The following is a 21,073-nucleotide window of genomic DNA, read 5'->3' on the forward strand; positions in this document are numbered from 1 at the left end:
TTCTCTCTTTCTGACCTTGTTTTAGAGTAAAGCCTTGATTATCTTATGACAGATAAATTAATAATGATAGATGGTTTAATGACAAAGAGCAATACATTTTTCTCTGGATTCTTTAATGAATAGAAAGTTAAACGCAGCATGCATTGGAAATTAAAATCCTTTGTAGCATAGAGGTCTTTACTGTCACATTTGATCAGGTTAATGGATCCTTGCTGAATAAAAGTATAATTTAAAAAAAAAAAAATTATACTGACCCCAGACCTTTGAATACACACACACACACGCATACATGGACGCACGTGCGCGTGCACACACACGCACACACACACACACATACACGCACACACAAAAAAACTACAATATCTAGATTTTGTCCTATTTTGACCCATGCTTGGGGTTAAACTCACAGCTGTTCTTGCATGGGACTGTGGATGTCCCAGGTCATATCCCGATCCCACTCCCTCTCTCTCACCCCTGCTTTCTGTACACTTCACTGTCCTATAAAAACAGGCAAAAATCCCCCAAAAATAAATAAGTACTGGGCTAAATAATATCAGTCTCAAAGCATGTTTATTTTATAGAGTTTACTTTTTTAAAGTGGATTGTGTCAGAGCAGAGAAACAAAAATGAAAATGTAGACGGATGAGTCAAAAACGTTTGATTTACCATCGATGACGGTAGAGTGTGTTTGTGTTTAAAGGAATGATTTTCCATGTAGGCATGCGAGTTAGTGAGTCATAATTTATGAGAGGAACTTGGTTCTGGATTTAACATGGAGTCCAACAAAACTAAACATCGGTGAAAGAAAATTCTTGCATCTGCCCTACATAATATTTAACAACATATCACATCAAATAAAAACTGTAACTGCAAATACAGAGCATGAACTCAGAGCACTTTCTGTTAGACTGACCAGATGAATTACATGCTGAAAAAAATGATACGGTGAGACCTGAAAACATAAATCCGGCCAGTGAGCATGTGTGTGTGTGTGTGTGTGTGTGTGTGTGTGTGTGTGTGTGTGTGTGTGTGTGTGTGTGTGTGTGTGTGTGTGTGTGTGTGTGTGTGTGTGTGTGTGTGTGTGTGTGTGTAAGAGCCTGTTTATGTGGTTTATGAGGACACAAATTTGTATAACTACATGGGTATTACACTGGTATTACACTATAAATGTGGTTTTTGAGGAAATTTCAGATGGCCTCATATTTCAAATAGCTTTAAAAACATACTAAATTATGTTTTTTTGAGAAAGTAAAAATTCAGAATGTTTCCTGTGATGGGTAGGTTTAGGGGCAGAGGCAGCGTAGAGGGATAGAAAATACGGTTTGTACAGTATAAAAACCATTACGCCTATGGAGAGTCCCTGTAAACCACATAGACTAACATGTATGTGTGTGTGTATGTTGTGTGTGTGTGTGTGTGTGTGTGTGTGTGTGTGTGTGTGTGTGTGTGTGTGTGTGTGTGTGTGTGTGATATTGCTTTAATTATCTCCACTATCTTACAGTGTGCTATGCTATAGCTTTTAAGTCATTTGCACAATAAAACTAGCCAGCCGAACGTAGCCCCGCCCACAACATCTTTAGGTCGGGCAGTTCGGTCTGGCCTCGCTCCATAGAGGAGTAATTATCTTCGAACAGAAACTGTTCGGACCAATGAAATCATCAGGGCGGGCTTTCGACGATGACGGACAGATGATACACGGTAACGTAATCATGCACGTCATCAAAGGGGCTTGGATTATATTTACTCGAATCCTAAACGGAGAGCTTGTTTGTATCTGCATTCACCTTCACTATTTCTCTCAGAAATGATGATCATGTTGGGTAAGTACTCTGTGTATCAATAAATTCTTTAGTTTTTTTACAACACCGGCAAAGATCGTTTATTCAAGCCGTCTATGATTTCAGCGCGCGTGCAGACAGGGTTGCCAAGTTCAACAAAATCCGCCAACTACTAGCCCTAAACAATAGCTTCTCGGGGGGTTCTCCGGGGGGGAAATGGTGTTTAGGGGGTAAAATGTGTGTTATTAAGGCAAGGTTGCCTGCTAAAATTCGCACTCCTGGGTCTATATATCACATAATAGTCGCTTCAACCCGCGGACATAGAAAACAACCCGCGGAAAAAAACGCGGACTTGGCAACACAGTGCAGTTGAGCTCTGTTGACATTTGACAATGCGTCGCTTCGTTGTTCTGATTGGTTGTTGGTTTATCCAATTGATGTCTTTACTGGTTCAGTTGAAACACGCCCAATAATCACAGCCCAATGGAGCAGTTTCAAACTCATATTCTGACTAGAATTGAGTATGACCCCGTCAGGCTACAATAAAACACTTTGAAATCTTTAAATTCATACACATGCAGATAGATGCCTGGCCATTGCATAACATTTTGCACTGCTTCACATTTTCAATACATTTTCAATTTTTCATTTAAATCTGTATATGCTGCTTTTTTCAGACGATATCTGGATTTCACATGCAACATAATGAGGACAGAAATGTAGTGCATACTACATACTACAGGTTTAATGTTTTCATTGCATATTTCATTTCAAAAATACAGCGCGATGAGTTTTGACTAAAATATACATTTTCCACCCATATTTACTCACCACTTTATTAGGTATACCGGCTAGCACGGAGTTGGACTTTCAAACTTTAGTTAGTGTGTAATGTTGCTGTTAGAGCATAAATAATACCTGTAAAATTATAAAGCTCAAAGTTCAATGCCAAGTGAGATATTTTATTTTACAGAAGTTCCCTTTCAAAGCCTACAGTGAACGGCCGGTTTGGACTACACCTCTGTACTTCCTTCAGGAATGACGTCACTAGAACCGTTTGTTGACTAACCCTCCGCCCACAAGAACACGCAAAATAGGGGGTCTCGTTGGGTGGTCTCGTTGCTCTCGCCCGTGGAGAAGAGCGCGCATTCAGCGCTTGCATCTCCCCGTTATGGTAAGAGGCGGGACCTTTCCGGGCAAAGTGCGCTAAGCTGCTGTCCAATCACAACACGGGAAGTGCTGGCCCAATCAGAACTCGTTACGTGTTTCTGAAGGAGGGACTTCATAGAACAAGCAAATCATCAGGCCGTTTTTAGGACAGAGAAAACAGCGCTGTACAGATAAGTAAATTGTGTGAAAAATACTGTTTTCTTTACACGCGAAACATGAACTCATGTTATATTGCACACTGTAAACATAATCAAAGCTTCGAAAACACGCGAAGAACGGGACCTTTAATGCCTAAATCTTGATGTTGCTGCCATGTGATTGGCTGATTAGATATTTGTGTCAACAAGCAGCTGAGCTTGTGTACTCTATATATGTTGTAGTTACAGCATCTACCAGTCAGCAGAGGCTAACTTCTACATTGAATCCTCCTGAACCTCCATGAACCTCCTGGGCTTTTCCTGTCCAGAAACTGATGATTCCGACACTACTCTCCAGCCGTTCTTCTCCATGTAATCTGCTCCGTCTGCCATCCTGTATGTGAGTATATGCCTTTGGCCTGCAAAGCAGTTGTGTCCCACTTACCAAACACACAAATAAGATCCAGTCTACTTTTCTTTAATCCTGTCCTTCAGAGCAGGAATGCCTTTGATGTGAGTAAATCATTCCTTGTGGTTCTTCCGGACAGGTCTGGGGTCAGTGGGACTGAGCTCTGGTGTCCGTTTGCACTCAGCAGTGTTGATTATGGCTTGTGATTTACAGCTGTTGTGAGGGCTCATTGTGTGCTTTAGTCTTCCTGATTTCGGGTTTGCAGCAGTTAGTTATACTTACAATCAAATACAGGGAGTTGAGCAGGAAAACACGCAGTGCAGTCTGATATATGACTCAAATACATGTGTTTGCTTTTATACTGTAAGTATATCTGCGAGTTTACGGTGGAAGGCATGACTAAACTGGGAATTAAAAAAAGGAACATTTAACAAAAATTTGGCTATTTTTAAATAATGTATAAATCTAATCTGATACTTTATATAGGCAAACCACAAGAGTGGTTCAATGACTATTCAATAGTGAATAGTCATTGAATAGTATTGTGGTTTGCCTATATATATATCAGAACTGCCTTAATTCACCGTGGTAATAAGGCATGATGGATCCATGTTCTCATTTTGTTTACGCCAAATTCTGACTCTACCATCTGAATATCTCAACAGAAATCGAGACTCATCAGACCAGGCAACATTTTTCCATGCTTCAACTGTCCAGTTTTGGTGAGTTTGTGCAAATTGTAGCCTCTTTTTCCTATTTGTAGTGGAGATGAGTGGTACCCGGTGGGGTCTTCTGCTGTTGTAGCCCATCCGCCTCAAGGTTGTTCTTGTTGTGACCCACAGGACTGCCGCATACTGGATGTTTTTCCCTTTTCACACCATTCTTTGTAAATCCTAGAAATGGTTGTGTGTGAAAATCCCAGTAACTGAGCAGATTGTGAAATACTCAGACCGGCTCATCTGGCACCAACAACCATGTCATGCTCAAAATAGCTTAAATCACCTTTCTTTCCCATTCTGACATTCAGTTTGGAGTTCCGGAGATTGTCTTGACCAGGACCACACCCCTAAATGCATTGAAGCAACTGCCATGTGATTGGTTGATTAGATAATTACATTAATGAGAAATTGAACAGGTGTTCCTAATATATATATATATATATATATATATATATATATATATATATATATATATATATATATATATATATATATATATATATATATATAGTTTAAAAGGCTTATAAATCGGCCAAAACATGTTTTTATTTAAATCTGTTGTTCTGCTCATGTTTCTGTGATGGGTAGGTTTAGGGATAGGGGTTGGGTTAGGGGATAGAAAATATCATTAACCTGATATCAAATCAATGGAAGTCTATGTAATGTCCTCACTAATATAGTGTAACAAACCTGTGTGTGTGCGTGTGTGCGTGTGTGCGTGTGTGTGTGTGTGTGTGTGTGTGTGTGTGTGTGTGTGTGTGCGTGCGTGCGTGCGTGCGTGTGTGCATGCGTACGTGTATGCGTGTGTGTGTGTGTGTGTGTATGTATGTATATAAAATACAAATAAGAAAACCAAATTTTATGAAAATGATTAAAAATGTAACATTATTATATGATATATTATTTAATATTATTACATACTATTAAATACACTATCAAAATCTAAAACTAAAAGACTCAAAACAATTAAATTATATGAAGTCTGAATGCTATATAAAGTGTACATAATGTCGTATTTATAAATTGCTGTCATGCTTTATCATGACTATGCTGGTCTACCAGCTAGATTAGACAGTCTAACTGACCAGCGTTGACTTTCAGAAGGGTTTGTATCTTTTGGCCTGTATTCTTTGTATTTTCTCTCATGAAAATAATAGTCTACTTTGGCTGTACTGTAAATCCAGTAAATGAAATATAAAGAAGATTCATTTTCACGAATAGCCTGAAGATTAAAGCAGCATCTCATTCTTCTGGCCACCTTGACAGCAGTTTACGTGGATGTATGCATTTGCGTCATTTTTACCTGTCTACATCTCTGAATAATTTAGTCACAGTGCCTACAGTACAAATATGTTTGTGTATATAGCAGGGAGAATCAAAGCACAGCAGAGGGAATGTTTATACGTGCCTGATGGTGGTTTCACGATAAGCAGTCTTCACATTCCTACAGAAGCTGTCAGGATGTCATTGCAGGAGCCAGTCCGATTACTGCTTTGAGACCATAGTGTGTGTCTCGGTACAAGTTTACTGTGCTTTTCTACAGTTTTCAGAGCATATTGTGTGTTTGAGACCCCAGAAGACCAATTGAAGCCTATTAACATTTCACTCTTGGCCCAAAGAAAGTTTCATGCCTCAGTTTCTAAAGTGATTATAAAAATACAATGAATTTAATACTGCCATTGAGCTTAACTCAATTCCCTTCGACATTATTCTCTATTTTTAATTTCCATTGCAGTGGTCAAAGATGACAGCACCTGCAGAAACGTATAATGCTAGGTTATGCACAGGTGTCCAGCATTCCAGGAGATGAGATTATTTCCATGGTTGCATATAATCTAACTATTGTGTTTAATATAATATTATTATTCTTAAAAAATTTAGTTTTTGAACTAATCCCCATATTCACCATATGTTTTGCTGATGAATGTTTTCAGGTTTCTTTTATAACTTTATAAATGCCTTTATTTTCATGCCTTTTGACCAATTTAATGTGTTCTTGCTGAATAAAAGTTATTTTATAAAATATCTTACCAAACTTGAAAGTCTTTGACACAAAAACATAATAATCAGAAATGTTTCTTGAGCAGTAAATCAGCCTATAGAATGATTTCGAGGGATCATGTGACTGAAGAGTGGAGTGATGATGCAGAAAATTCAGCATTGCATCACAGGTATACATTTCATTTTAAAATATATTACAATAGAAAACAGTTATTTTGCATTAGAATAATATTTTACACTATTACACTAATATTTTACACAACATGACACTTCAGGATTTACTAAGAAGTCTGCAACTGCTGCATTCACATCATTTTCTCAATTTACCTCTGAAAGTTTTGAAACATGCCACTTTTCAGCCAAATTCCAGCCGTGAATACCGTTTGTCTTTGGAGTTGCAGCAAAATGACTGGCTGATGGCACCACAAGAACACTCACTGAGTTGTGTTGACGAAAGTTCTGAGCTATGACATCAAGGGTAGAAAGATGGTCTGTCACATTTTAAGAGCCTTTAGAAAATAATAAATGTCTTGCTTTTTTATTTTTTATTTAATCCGAATGCCTGACTAATTTTGACGGGCAAAATATGCATTTTGTGTCAAAATGATGTAGTTACATTGAGCGGTGTCTTACATGATCTTGCGCTGTTAAGAAATGTTGAGTTGACGGCTTATATCCAGGCACTAATTGAGATAAATGGTATTTGGGAAGTGGTTTGGAGTTCTTATGACTCCAGGGTCTTCCCTGAAAGATGTTTAGAGTTCTTCTGCACACTTCTTCCAAATGCCTTTTGACTACAGTCAGAGACTTTGGTGGGCCCATTGTGTCATGTCTTTAGTTGCGTGTGGATCCGCGAGTATATTCGCTGCAGGTTTTATGTTGTTCTGTTGTGTAGGGTGGGGTTTTGTTTGCTACCAAGGAGGCAACTCCCATATGACCATTATCCTCACCTTCAGGGAGGCAAATACCACATAATTTCATGAGTTTCACATTGCAGTGAGGAGGAAGGTTCAACGCCAGAAAATCCCAGTCAGCTCATGAAATCCACTGCAAATAAAATATTTTCGAAGGACGTAGAGGTCCATTTGCATTCCATTTGATTCAGCTCTGCTAGATGTTTGAGAATGACCTGGATGTTAGGAAACATGCACGTCTTTCTTGGATGTTATATGTATGACCAGCTGTACGACATTATTGTTTGTGCAGTCATAACTAATTCTGCAAACTTTCTAAAGTCAAAGTGTATTTACTCTCTTTATATGTGTTCCTTGTCTTATTGTGAGCAATTTATCTGTGCATCTCTGCCCTCTTATTTTTTTAGCGTCTCTGCTCAAAATAAGAGGATTTCCAGTGGAAAAAACATGTCCTGCTACATTTATTTTCTGTTGAATATCTGGTTTTAGTCTGCAGTCACAAATATAAAGTAGAATTTGTGTGCACAATACTCCTTTGTTTATTGTTGTCAATCGTGTAGCTCACACAGAAAACACTTTTAAACCAAGCAGATTTATGTTTGTAAACAGAGCAAATCAGTTGCTTTCTTGCTGTGGATAATGTTGATATGCTTGGTCTTTGCAGAATAGATCTGCTATGCCGCTGCTGTTATTGCTGCTGCTGTTATTGATGATGCTGCTATTATTGCTGCTGCTGTTATTAATGATGATGATGATGATGCTGTTATTGCTGCTGCTGTTATTAATGATGATGATGATGCTGCTGTTATTAATGATGATGATGATGATGATGATGCTGTTATTGCTGCTGCTGTTATTAATGATGATGATGATGATGCTGCTATTATTGCTGCTGCTGTTATTAATGATGATGATGATGATGCTGTTATTGCTGCTGCTGTTATTAATGATGATGATGATGCTGCTGTTATTAATGATGATGATGATGATGATGCTGTTATTGCTGCTGCTGTTATTAATGATGATGATGCTGTTATTGCTGCTGTTGTTATTAATGATAATGATGATGCTGCTGTTATTGCTGCTGCTGTTATTAATGATGATGATGATGATGATGGTGATGATGATGATGATGATGATGATGATGATAATGATGATGATGATGATGATGATGATGATGATGATGATGATGCTGTTATTGCTGCTGCTGTTATTAATGATGATGATGATGATGATGCTGTTATTGCTGCTGCTGTTATTAATGATGATGATGATGATGATGATGATGCTGTTATTGCTGCTGCTGTTATTAATGATGATGATGATGCTGCTGTTATTGCTGCTGCTGTTATTAATGATGATGATGATGATACTGTTATTGCTGCAGCTGTTATTGATGATGCTGCTGCTGTTATTAATGCTGCTGTTATTAATGCTGTTATTATTGCTGCTGCTGTTATTGATGCTGCTGTTATTAATGCTGATGCTGTTATTGCTGCTGCTGCTATTATTGCTGCTGCTGTTATAAATGCTGATGCTGTTATTGCTGCTGCTGCTGCTGTTATTGCTGCAGCTGTTATTGATGATGCTGCTTCTGTTATTGCTGCTGCTGTTATTGATGATGATGATGCTGATGTTATTGCTGCTGCTGCTGTTATTGATGCTGCTGCTATTATTGCTGCTGCTGTTATTAATGCTGATGCTGTTATTGCTGCTGCTGCTGTTATTGCTGCAGCTGTTATTGATGATGCTGCTGCTGTTATTGCTGCTGCTGTTATTGATGATGATGCTGCTGTTATTGATGATGCTGCTGCTGTTATTGCTGCTGCTGTTATTGATGATGATGCTGCTGTTATTGCTGCTGCTGTTATTGCTGCAGCTGTTTTTGATGCTGCTGCTGCTGTTATTAATGATGATGATGATGATGATGCTGTTATTGCTGCTGCTGTTATTAATGATGATGATGCTGTTATTGCTGCTGTTGTTATTAATGATAATGATGATGCTGCTGTTATTGCTGCTGCTGTTATTAATGATGATGATGATGATGATGGTGATGATGATGATGATGATGATGATGATGATAATGATGATGATGATGATGATGATGATGATGATGATGATGATGATGCTGTTATTGCTGCTGCTGTTATTAATGATGATGATGATGATGATGCTGTTATTGCTGCTGCTGTTATTAATGATGATGATGATGATGATGATGATGCTGTTATTGCTGCTGCTGTTATTAATGATGATGATGATGATGCTGTTATTGCTGCTGCTGTTATTAATGATGATGATGATGCTGCTGTTATTAATGATGATGATGATGATGATGCTGTTATTGCTGCTGCTGTTATTAATGATGATGATGCTGTTATTGCTGCTGTTGTTATTAATGATAATGATGATGCTGCTGTTATTGCTGCTGCTGTTATTAATGATGATGATGATGATGATGGTGATGATGATGATGATGATGATGATGATGATAATGATGATGATGATGATGATGATGATGATGATGATGATGATGATGATGATGCTGTTATTGCTGCTGCTGTTATTAATGATGATGATGATGATGATGCTGTTATTGCTGCTGCTGTTATTAATGATGATGATGATGATGATGATGATGATGATGCTGTTATTGCTGCTGCTGTTATTAATGATGATGATGATGCTGCTGTTATTGCTGCTGCTGTTATTAATGATGATGATGATGATGATACTGTTATTGCTGCAGCTGTTATTGATGATGCTGCTGCTGTTATTAATGCTGCTGTTATTAATGCTGTTATTATTGCTGCTGCTGTTATTGATGCTGCTGTTATTAATGCTGATGCTGTTATTGCTGCTGCTGCTATTATTGCTGCTGCTGTTATAAATGCTGATGCTGTTATTGCTGCTGCTGCTGCTGCTGTTATTGCTGCAGCTGTTATTGATGATGCTGCTTCTGTTATTGCTGCTGCTGTTATTGATGATGATGATGCTGATGTTATTGCTGCTGCTGCTGTTATTGATGCTGCTGCTATTATTGCTGCTGCTGTTATTAATGCTGATGCTGTTATTGCTGCTGCTGCTGTTATTGCTGCAGCTGTTATTGATGATGCTGCTGCTGTTATTGCTGCTGCTGTTATTGATGATGATGCTGCTGTTATTGATGATGCTGCTGCTGTTATTGCTGCTGCTGTTATTGATGATGATGCTGCTGTTATTGCTGCTACTGTTATTGCTGCAGCTGTTTTTGATGCTGCTGCTGCTGTTATTAATGCTGCGATTATTGCTGCTGCTGTTATTGCTGCTGCTGCTGCTGTTATTGCTGCTGCTGCTGCTGTTATTGCTGCTGCAGCTGTTATTGATGCTGCTGCTGTTATTGATGCTGCTGCTGTTATTGCTGCTGCTGCTGTTATTGCTGCTGCTGTTATTGATGCTGCTATTATTACTGCTGCTATTATTGCTGCTGCTATAATTGATGATGATGCTGTTATTGCTGTGTCTGTTGTTGATGCTGCTATTATTGATGCTAATGCTGTTATTTTCTGCTACTGTTATTGCTGCTGCTGTTATTGATGCTGCTGCTGTTATTGATCGTGCTGTTATTGATGCTGCTGCTGTTATTGATGCTGCTGTTATTGATGATGATGCTGTTATTGCTACTGCTGTTATTGATGTTGCTGCTGTTATTGATGCTGCTGCTGTTATTGATTATGCTGTTATTGATGCTGCTGTTATTGCTGCTGCTATTATTGATGCTGATGCTGTTGCTGCGGCTGTTATTGATGCTGCTGCTGTTATTGATTATGCTGTTATTGATGCTGCTGCTGTTATCGATGCTGCTGTTGTTGCTGCTGATATTATTGATGCTGATGCTGTTGCTGCGGCTGTTTTTGATGCTGCTGTTATTTCGGCTGTTATTGATGCTTTTGTTGTTGTTGCTGTTGTTATTGCTGCTGCTGTTATAGATTCTGCTGCTGTTATTGATGCTGATGTTATTGCTGCTGCTGTTATTATTGATGCTGATGTTATTGCTGCTGCTGTTATTGATGCTGCTGTTATTATTGATGCTGATGTTATTGCTGATGCTGCTGTTATTGCTGCTGTTATTTCGGCTGTTATTGATGCTTTTGATGCTGCTGCTGATATTGATGATGCTTCTGTTATTGATGCTGCTGCTGTTATTGATGCTGATGTTATTGCTGCTGCTCTCATTGCTGCTGCTGTTATTATTGATGCTGATGTTATTGCTGCTGCTGTCATTGATGCTGTTGTTATTGCTGATGCTGCTGTTACTGCTGCTGCTGCTTATGTTATTGCTGCTGCTGCTATTGATGCTGTTATTGATGCTGCTGTTATTGATGCTGCTGCTGCTGTTATTGCTGCTGTTTTATTGATGCTGCCGTTATTGCTGCTACTGTTATTGCTGCTGCTGCTGTTATTGCTGCTGCTACTGTTATTACTGCTGTTGTTATTGATGCTGCTGCTGTTATTGCTGCAGCTGTTATTGATGCTGCAGCTGTTATTGATGCTGCTGCTGTTATTAATCGTGCTGTTATTTATGCTGCTGCTGTTATTGATGATGATGCTGTTATTGCTGCTGCTGTTATTGATGCTGCTGTTATTTCGGCTGTTATTGATGCTTTTGTTGTTGCTGCTGTTGTTGTTATTGCTGCTGCTGTTATAGATGCTGCTGCTGTTATTGATGCTGCTGCTGATATTGATGATGCTGCTGTTATTGATGCTGCTGCTGTTATTGATGCTGATGCTGATGCTGCTGCTGTTATTGATGCTGATGCTGCTGTTATTGCTGGTGCTGTTTTTGATGCTGCTGTTATTTCGGCTGTTATTGATGCTTTTGTTGTTGCTGCTGTTGTTATTGCTGCTGCTGTTATAGATGCTGCTGCTGTTATTGCTGCTGCTGTTATTATTGATGCTGATGTTATTGCTGCTGCTGTCATTGATACTGCTGTTATTGCTGATGCTGCTGTTTTTGCTGCTGCTGTTATTGGTGCCGTTATTGATGCTGCTGCTGTTATTGCTGCTGTTTTATTGCTGCTGCCGTTATTGCTGCTACTGTTATTGATGCTGCTGCTGTTATTGCTGCTGCTACTGTTATTACTGCTGTTGTTATTTATGCTGCTGTTATTGCCGCTGCTGCTGCTGTTATTACTGCTGCTGTTATCAATGCTGCTGTTATTGCTGCTGCTACTGTTATTGATGCTGCTGCTGTTATTGATTCTACTGTTATTGCTGCTACTGTTATTAAGCTGCTGCTGTTATTGATGGTGCTGGTGTTATTGCTGCTGCTGCTGCTATTCATGATGCTGCTGTTATTGATGCTGCTGTTATTGCTGCTGCTAATGTTATTGCTACTGCTGTTATTGATGCTGCGGCTGTTATTGCTGCTGCTTCTGTTATTGATGTTGCTGTTATTGCTGATGCTGCTGTTATTGCTGCTGCTGCTGCTGTTATTTCTGCTGCTGTTATTGATACTGTTATTGATGCTGCTGCTGCTCTTATTGCTGCTGTTGTTATTGATGCTGCTGTTATTGCTGCAACCGTTATTGATGCTGTTGTTGTTATTGCTGCTGCTGTTATTGATTCTGTTATTGCTGCTGTTTTTTCAAGTGTTTTTTTTAATTGCACTGTCCCCTTACAAATAAATTAATCTAACTATTGCTTCTTTTGTTGTTGTTATTATTGCTGCTGCTGTTATTGCTGCAACTACTGTTATTGCTTCTTCTTTGCCTCATTATTGTTATTATATATGCATTTAAGTTATTGTTAAGTGCATTCTCTTGAGTCTACTTTTTTATTACAAAACTAATCTGATTAATCTGTTGTCAAAATAATCGATAAATTACTCGATTACCAAAATAAGCGTTAGTGACAGCCCTAGATTAAATGATTGAGTAAACTGCGCCTGAATTGCTTTGCATTTTGTGACTTTCAGTCAATTTAATTTTTTTGTTTCAAGTCATAGTTTATCATTGAAGATATATTAAATATAGCTTTGTTTGTCGCTCAGCCCTCTTATTTTTCAACATCTCTGAATCTGATAATTCTCTTCAGAATAAATCAATTCTCGCTCTAAACCAAGCAGCTTTCTGTTGGTCAAAGTGACAAATCCATGAAAATCTGCATGGGGATTTCTTTCACCCTCGCACAAAATCCCAATCATCCGTGAAACTTGCCAAACAACGTTAAATATGAATTAACTTTGTTGTGAATAACTTAATTTCTCATTAATTATTGATGTGCAATCTAATCTAATGTAGTGATACGGAAAGGGTCCATATGAATATTTCATTGCAAAAAAAGAAGGACCGAGACAGAGACACTGCAGAGAGACCACTGGAGGTTCTGCTAATGGGCCCAAAAAATATGTTCAAAGGACATAAAGCTGTCTCCTCTTGCTCACTCACTCCAACCACTAACAAGGTCCCTGTGCTCTGTCCCCATTGCCTCCACCATGAGTCACTAGCTTCTCTCATGTAGTGCGTCACTGTTTCACTCTGCTTTATTCTTTGGTGTAAGCATGTCTCGCTGAAGAGCAGAGACTAGTTTGATCTTTTATATAGGCTTCCTCTGTCCTTCAAGGATGCTTTGAAATTTAGATTCTGCTTTAAGAAACTAGTAGAGGCTTATGTCTGTGTAGTTTTTGTAAGTGCATATCTCAGGTGCTTTGTCCCAGACTTGTCTACAGATAGTTTACCATCATTTGATGGACAGTATACTGCCATTTTTGGGTGCACAGGTTTTTGTCAGTCCCCGCTGGTAAACAAAGCTGTTTTGTCTAGTTTTTGAACATTTTCAAAGAAGTTCATCATTGGAGTTTTATGTAATTTTTATGGAATCTTAGAATGATGTTTAAAGGGAGAAAGTCTGTAATTTTCTCGCCCTCGTGTCGTTTTAAATCCTTATTTATCCTGCTAAACACAAAGAAGATATTCATTTTTGGGGTAGACTGTCCATTTAACAGTGCGGTTTAAGACACTCGTTTACATGTATTCATTTACCAGATGCTTTTTTAACCAAAGCAACTTACAGCAGATATTATATTAGATGGCCCCACTTTATATTAGGTGGCCTTAACTACTATGTACTTACATCAAAACAATGTACAATGTACTTACTGTGTTCAGTTTAAGGGTAGAGTTAGGGTCAGGTGTGGTGGTGTGGGTCAGTTTAAGGGTAGAATTAGGGACAGGTGTGGTGGTGTGGGTTAGTTTAAGGGTAGAGTTAGGGACAGCTGTGGTGATATGGGTCAGTTTAAGGGTAGAGTTAGGGACAGGTGTGGTGATATAGGTCAGTTTAAGGGTAGAGTTAGGGTCAGGTGTGGTGATATGGGTCAGTTTAAGGAAAGAGTTAGGGTCAGGTGTGGTGGTGTGGGTCAGTTTAAGGGTAGAGTTAGGGTCAGGTGTGGTGATATGGGTCAGTTAAGGGGAGAGTTAGGGTCAGGTGTGGTGGTGTGGGTCAGTTTAAGGGTAGAGTTAGGGTCAGGTGTGGTGGTGTGGGTCAGTTTAAGGGTAGAGTTAGGGTCAGGTGTGGTGATATGGGTCAGTTTAAGGAAAGAGTTAGGGTCAGGTGTGGTGGTGTGGGTCAGTTTAAGGGTAGAGTTAGGGTCAGGTGTGGTGATATGGGTCAGTTAAGGGGAGAGTTAGGGTCAGGTGTGGTGGTGTGGGTCAGTTTAAGGGTAGAGTTAGGGTCAGGTGTGGTGATATGGGTCAGTTTAAGGGTAGAGTTAGGGACATGTGTGGTGGTGTGGGTCAGTTTAAGGGTAGAGTTAGGGACAGGTGTGGTGATATGGGTCAGTTTAAGGGTAGAGTTAGGGTCAGGTGTGGTGGTGTGGGTCAGTTTAAGGGTAGAGTTAGGGTCAGGTGTGGTGGTGTGGGTCAGATTAAGGGTAGAGTTAGGGACGTGTGGTGGTGTGGGTCAGTTTAAGGGTAGAGTTTGGGTCAGATGTGGTGATATGGGTCAGTTTAAGGGTAGAGTTAGGGTCAGGTGTGGTGATATGGGTTAGTTTAAGGGTAGAGTTAGGGACAGGTGTGGTGGGATAGGTCAGTTTAAGGGTAGAGTTAGGGACAGGTGTGGTGAAATGGGTTAGTTTAAGGGTAGAGTTAGGGAAAGGTGTGGTGATATGGGTAAGTTTAAGGGTAGAGTTAGGGTCAGGTGTGGTGATATGGGTCAGTTTAAGGGTAGAGTTAGGGACAAGTGTGGTAGTGTGGGTCAGTTTAAGGGTAGAGTTTGGGTCAGGTGTGGTGATATGGGTCAGTTTAAGGGTAGAGTTAGGGACAGGTGTGGTGATATGGGTCAGTTTAAGGGTAGAGTTAGGGACAGGTGTGGTGGGATAGGTCAGTTTAAGGGTAGAGTTAGGGACAGGTGTGGTGGTGTGGGTCAGTTTAAGGGTAGAGTTAGGGACAGGTGTGGTGATATGGGTCAGTGTAAGGGTAGAGTTAGGGACAGGTGTGGTGATATGGGTAAGTTTAAGGGTAGAGTTAGGGTCAGGTGTGGTGATATGGGTCAGTGTAAGGGTAGAGTTAGGGACAGGTGTGGTGATATGGGTAAGTTTAAGGGTAGAGTTAGGGTCAGGTGTGGTGATATGGGTCAGTTTAAGGGTAGAGTTAGGGTCAGGTGTGGTGATATGGGTCAGTTTAAGGGTAGAGTTAGGGACAGGTGTGGTGATATGGGTCAGTTTAAGGGTAGAGTTAGGGACAGGTGTGGTGGTGTGGGTCAGTTTAAGGGTAGGGTTAGGGACAGGTGTGGTGATATGGGTCAGTTTAAGGGTAGAGTTAGGGACAGGTGTGGTGGTGTGGGTCAGTTTAAGGGTAGAGTTAGGGACAGGTGTGGTGATATGGGTCAGTTTAAGGGTAGAGTTAGGGACAGGTGTGGTGATATGGGTCAGTTTAAGGGTAAAGTTAGGGTCAGGTGTGGTGATATGGGTCAGTTTACGGGTAGGGTTAGGGACAGGTGTGGTGATATGGGTCAGTTTAAGGGTAGAGTTAGGGACAGGTGTGGTGGTGTGGGTCAGTTTAAGGGTAGAGTTACTGACAGGTGTGGTGATATTGGTCAGTTTAAGGGTAGTGTTAGGGTCAGGTGTGGTGGTGTGGGTCAGTTTAAGGGTAGAGTTAGGGACAGGTGTGGTGATATGGGTCAGTTTAAGGGTAGAGTTAGGGACAGGTGTGGTGGGATATGTCAGTTTAAGGGTAGAGTTAGGGACAGGTGTGGTGATATGGGTCAGTTTAAGGGTAGAGTTAGGGAAAGGTGTGGTGATATGGGTAAGTTTAAGGGAAGAGTTAGGGTCAGGTGTGGTGATATGGGTCAGTTTAAGGGTAGAGTTAGGGACAAGTGTGGTAGTGTGGGTCAGTTTAAGGGTAGAGTTTGGGTCAGGTGTGGTGATATGGGTCAGTGTAAGGTTAGAGTTAGGGACAGGTGTGGTGATATGGGTAAGTTTAAGGGTAGAGTTAGGGTCAGGTGTGGTGATATGGGTCAGGTGTGGTGATATGGGTCAGTTTAAGGGTAGAGTTAGGGACAGGTGTGGTGATATGGGTCAGTTTAAGCGTAGAGTTAGGGACAGGTGTGGTGGGATAGGTCAGTTTAAGGGTAGAGTTAGGGACAGGTGTGGTGATATGGGTCAGTTTAAGGGTAAAGTTAGGGACAGGTGTGGTGGTGTGGGTCAGTTTAAGGGTAGAGTTAGGGACAGGTGTGTTGGTGTGGGTCAGTTTAAGGGTAGAGTTAGGGTCAGGTGTGGTGGTGTGGGTCAGTTTAAGGGTAGAGTTAGGGACATGTGTGGTGGTGTGGGTCAGTTTAAAGGTAGAGTTAGGGACAGGTGTTGTGATATGGGTCAGTTTAAGGGTAGAGTTAGGGACAGGTGTGGTGATATGGGTCAATTTAAGGGTAGAGTTAGGGTCAGGTGTGGTGATATGGGTCAGTTTAAGGGTAGAGTTAGGGACAGGTGTGGTGGTGTGGATCAGTTTAAGGGTAGAGTTAGGGTCAGGTGTGGTGATATGGGTCAGTTTAAGGGTAAAGTTAGGGTCAGGTGTGGTGATATGGGTCAGTTTAAGGGTAAAGTTAGGGACAGGTGTGGTGGTGTGGGTCAGTTTAAGGGTAGAGTTAGGGACAGGTGTGGTGGTGTGGGTCAGTTTAAGGGTAGAGTTAGGGACAGGTGTGGTGATATGGGTCAATTTAAGGGTAGAGTTAGGGTCAGGTGTGGTGATGTGGGTCAGTTTAAGGGTAGAGTTAGGGACAGGTGTGGTGGTGTGGATCAGTTTAAGGGTAGAGTTAGGGTCAGGTGTGGTGATATGGGTCAGTTTAAGGGTAAAGTTAGGGACAGGTGTGGTGGTGTGGGTCAGTTTAAGGGTAGGGTTAGGGACAGGTGTGGTGATATGGGTCAGTTTAAGGGTAGAGTTAGGGACAGGTGTGGTGGTGTGGGTCAGTTTAAGGGTAGAGTTAGGGACAGGTGTGGTGATATGGGTCAGTTTAAGGGTAAAGTTAGGGTCAGGTGTGGTGATATGGGTCAGTTTACGGGTAGGGTTAGGGACAGGTGTGGTGATATGGGTCAGTTTAAGGGTAGAGTTACTGACAGGTGTGGTGATATTGGTCAGTTTAAGGGTAGTGTTAGGGTCAGGTGTGGTGGTGTGGGTCAGTTTAAGGGTAGAGTTAGGGTCAGGTGTGTTGGTGTGGGTCAGTTTAAGGGTAGAGTTAGGGACAGGTGTGGTGATGTGGGTCAGTTTAAGGGTAGAGTTAGGGACAGGTGTGGTGGTGTTGGTCAGTTTAAGGGTAGGGTTAGGGACAGGTGTGGTGGTGTGGGTCAGTTTAAGGGTAGAGTTAGGGACAGGTGTGGTGGTATGGGTCAGTTTAAGGATAGAGTTAGGGACAGGTGTGGTGGTATGGGTCAGTTTAAGGGTAGAGTTAGGGACAGGTGTGGTGGTGTGGGTCAGTTTAAGGGTAGGGTTAGGGACAGGTGTGGTGGTGTGGGTCAGTTTAAGGGTAGAGTTAGGGACAGGTGTGGTGGTATGGGTCAGTTTAAGGGTAGAGTTAGGGACAGGTGTGGTGGTGTGGGTCAGTTTAAGGGTAGAGTTAGGGACAGGTGTGGTGGTGTGGGTCAGTTTAAGGGTAGGGTTAGGGACAGGTGTGGTGGTGTGGGTCAGTTTAAGGGTAGAGTTAGGGACAGGTGTGGTGGTATGGGTCAGTTTAAGGGTAAAGTTAGGGACAGGTGTAGTGGTATGGGTCAGTTTAAGGGTAGAGTTAGGGACAGGTGTGGTGGTATGGGTCAGTTTAAGGGTAGAGTTAGGGACAGGTGTGGTGGTATGGGTCAGGTTAGGGTTAGGGACAGGTGTGGTGGTTTGGGTTAGTTTAAGGGTAGAGTTAGGGACAGGTGTGGTGATATGGGTCAGTTTAAGGGTAAAGTTAGGGACAGATGTGGTGATATGGGTCAGTTTAAGGTTAGAGTTAGGGTCAGGTGTGGTGATATGGGTCAGTTTAAGGGTAGGGTTAGAGACAGGTGTGGTGATATGGGTCAGTTTAAGGGTAGAGTTAGGGACAGGTGTGGTGGTGTCGGTCAGTTTAAGGGTAGAGTTAGGGTCAGGTGTGGTGGTGTGGGTCAGTTTAAGGGTAGAGTTAGAGACAGGTGTGGTGATATGGGTCAGTTTAAGGGTAGAGTTAGGGTCAGGTGTGGTGGTGTGGGTCAGTTTAAGGGTAGAGTTAGGGACAGGTGTGGTGATATGGGTCAGTTTAAGGGTAGAGTTAGGGTCAGGTGTGGTGGTGTGGGTCAGTTTAAGGGTAGAGTTAGGGACAGGTGTGGTGGTGTCGGTCAGTTTAAGGGTAGAGTTAGGGACAGGTGTGGTGGTGTCGGTCAGTTTAAGGGTAGAGTTAGGGTCAGGTGTGTTGGTGTGGGTCAGTTTAAGGGTAGAGTTAGAGACAGGTGTGGTGATATGGGTCAGTTTAAGGGTAGAGTTAGGGTCAGGTGTGGTGGTGTGGGTCAGTTTAAGGGTAGAGTTAGGGACAGGTGTGGTGGTGTCGGTCAGTTTAAGGGTAGAGTTAGGGTCAGGTGTGGTGGTATGGGTCACTTTAAGGGTAGGGTTAGGTGTAAGGGAAGTGCCAACTGTGTAATTACAAATGTAAATACAGAAAATAATTACAGACGTAATTACATGCAGGTATTTTTTAAAATGTAAGTACAATGTAAAACATGTATGTACACAATAGGTGCATTGTATCAAATAATTAGTTACAATGTTAGTACATAGTAGTTAAGGCCACCTAAAATAAATTGGGTCCTATTAGATATACTCATCTCTAAACATCTGTGATGTCTATGATACCTGGGTAAGCTGTTTGTATTAGAAATCTGCCATCGTTGATTATGGGCGATTAGTTCTGATCATGTGTTTTGAGCCAATCACCTGAGATATAAATGTCATGTGACTAATCACTCTGTAGGTGCAGGAAACTTTTCAAAATATGTCACTGGCAAATGTTCTACTTTTATATCCATGGATATTTTTGTTATATTTATGTTCCATTTATATCTTGTTTTAAAAAATGTTTAGAATAAAATTTTGAATAAATTAGTATTTTGAATGCATGTTCTTGGCAGTGTTATTTTATAATGTATTTAGTATTATAGAATTTAATAATATTTTGAATTACATTTTATTTTAAAAATGTCATTATTTAGCTTTCATTTATTTTAATTCTGTTTTAGTTTTAGCAATAAAATGAAAATTCTGTCATCCTTTACTCACCCTCAAGTTGTTTTAAACCTGTATGAATTTCTTTCTTCAGCTGAACACAAGGGAAGATATTTTGAAGAATGTCAGTAAACAATCAGTTAACTGGAGCCATTGACTTCCATAGTAGGAAAAAAACTGTTTCTTTACTGACATTCTTCAAAATATCTCCCCTTGTGTTCAGCTGAAGAAAGAAATTCATACAGGTTTTAAAAAAACTTGAGGGTGAGTAAAGGATGACAGAATTTTCATCTTAAAGTGAACTATCCCTTTAAACCTATTTCATTTTGATTGGTTGCCGAAGCAACATTTCTAAGTTTTAATTTACATTTTATTTTAATTTTAAGTAATGAAAACGGTTGCGTGCCTGGTGTTAAGTCTGAGCACATGAGACTAGAGTTGTGGTGCTCAAAATAACTACATCGGTTCAAGAGAGGACTGGATATAACAGACCATACAGTTTACAGCTGCAGACAGCTCAATATGACTCATATGTCTCAAAATCTCATTATATTAAGACTGGTTATTTTGTTTCAGTAGCCTTTCAGTCTGTTCAGACTTTTACAAAACCCAGTCCAGCCCTGTTGTCGCCAAAGAGCGAATGAACCAGATGGATTATATTCAGACGACTCCAGTAAATGGATCCTCTGGAGAACGGCTGCATACTTTCATTCGATGCTTCGTCATGTGAGCATTTTCTGATATATAAATATTTATGTCATTGTGGTAACATGCAATCAATCCAGGTCATAATCCTAATGCCATTACCTTGCTCTCCTCTTCTGCATGAACACATGAAGACTAGTTAGACGGGATTCCAAACCAGTATGATTTACTATAACATCTGCAAATTGTTGCAGTGTTACACACAAAAACACAAATAATGTGTTTTATTTTCCCCCTCTGGGTCTAGGAAAGGATTTGGTTAGGGCTTGAATTTGGCACAACTATTATTCTTAGCTTGGCTGAATCCCTGGGACTGTGCCGACCCTACATGAATCCGGAGAACTATTTTGGCTTGATTTAATTGGACCCTTTAACTTTATAACAGGACTCTTTCTCTGCTCAAAGACAATACTGGCAGCAGGGAACACAGATCTTGTTTGGTCTCTCTCAATTGTTTTCCTTGTGACAAAAATCTTCCATCTATTCCTTTCTCTTTCCTCTCCTCTCCATTTGTTCTCTTTACTGACTACAATGATCGTTGT

At 40.6% G+C, this 21,073-nt stretch overlaps 1 pseudogene; it reads right to left on the reverse strand.

Annotated features, from left to right (window-relative positions):
• Window positions 1-7,048: 7,048 nt before the first annotated feature.
• On the reverse strand, window positions 7,049-20,653 carry LOC137079154 (uncharacterized protein DDB_G0283357-like; annotated as a pseudogene).
• Window positions 20,654-21,073: the final 420 nt, after the last annotated feature.

Source organism: Pseudorasbora parva, chromosome 6 (assembly GCF_024679245.1).
Source record: "Pseudorasbora parva isolate DD20220531a chromosome 6, ASM2467924v1, whole genome shotgun sequence".
In the NCBI taxonomy this organism is placed as follows: domain Eukaryota; kingdom Metazoa; phylum Chordata; class Actinopteri; order Cypriniformes; family Gobionidae; genus Pseudorasbora; species Pseudorasbora parva.